Genomic DNA, 1,265 nt, shown 5'->3' on the forward strand with positions numbered 1-1,265 from the left:
TTACTCAATTTTAATATAATATGTTACTAAATCTTATAAAGATTCGTTTTATTTGTGTATATATATATATAAATAATAAATATAAAATTATATAATTTAAACAAACAGTACATTGCACGAGTTTAAAATGTAGTTCAAATAATCATCCTTTTGTTGATTTAGTGGAGGAAATCAAAGCAATGGGTAGCAAATTTCAGTTTCATAATTTGTGCATGTCATGAGAGAGGCAAATAAGCTAGCTGATAGCTATGGTGTATCTATTGCTATAAAATCGTTTACAATGATCAGGCATGGATGAATTGCAGAAACAAACAGGATTCAGAAAAGAAAATCCATCAAAGAGATATGTTGCCCCATGACACATGAAACCTACTCATCTTTAAATATCGGTATTCAACACCTCTAGTACTTAATTTTAATTTATCAGATGTCCATAGGAGAACCACCTTGGTCTACAGCAGCAGCACCCTGATCTGTGGGAGCATCCTGTTCGGCTGCTGGCTGAGCTTCTTCTTCAGCTGGTGCGGCTTCTTCCTCCCTCACAATCTCAAAAGTATCAATCAACTGTTGAACAGTTTCCTGATCCAAAATGTGGAATGGCTCACCAACTCCAACCACAGCAATGGTGCACACAGCACTCCTGAGTTTTTAAGCTTGCAAGGACTCCCTAGTTGCAATAAGTGCATCTTTGATCAGATCTTCTAATGAAGAACCCACGAAATTCTCAAACTTGCGTTCCAAATATGTCTTTGCAGCTTGAGAGCGAGACCCAATAGCAAAAGCCTGATATTCAAAATAGTTTCCACTGGGACAGTTGTAATAGAGGTGAGCTCCTGATTCATCTAATCCAGCTACCAGGTGTCCAACTCCATAAGGGTGTTTCCAAGACTGCTGGGTGCAAACCTGCAACTCAAAATTGCATTACAAATAGTGATGAGAATGAGATATTTCAAGTTCAAATAAAATTTGCAGATAATTCTTTCTTTCTGTCCTCTTTTGCCACATAATTCTGCAGATACAAGCACAAGCATTGCCTCCCATACCCCATTCATTCGACTTTCTACAACTAAAACTCAAATATAACTGTATATCATAAAATAAAGTAGATTAGCTAATCCAATATTTTTGTTCATTGTGAACCGAATATATCAGTTTCCAATAATGTAACTATATTAAAGAACCTAAAAAAAGTAAAAGAGGCGGATGGTTTCCTAAAAATTTTGTTCAGCATACTCTCTATCTCTATCTACTGAAAGACTCATCAA

General features: G+C 35.8%; 1 pseudogene; it reads right to left on the bottom strand.

Annotated features, from left to right (window-relative positions):
• Window positions 1–389: 389 nt before the first annotated feature.
• On the bottom strand, window positions 390–1,052 carry LOC114373254 (annotated as a pseudogene).
• Window positions 1,053–1,265: the final 213 nt, after the last annotated feature.

Source organism: Glycine soja, chromosome 11 (genome assembly GCF_004193775.1).
Source record: "Glycine soja cultivar W05 chromosome 11, ASM419377v2, whole genome shotgun sequence".
NCBI lineage: Eukaryota > Viridiplantae > Streptophyta > Magnoliopsida > Fabales > Fabaceae > Glycine > Glycine soja.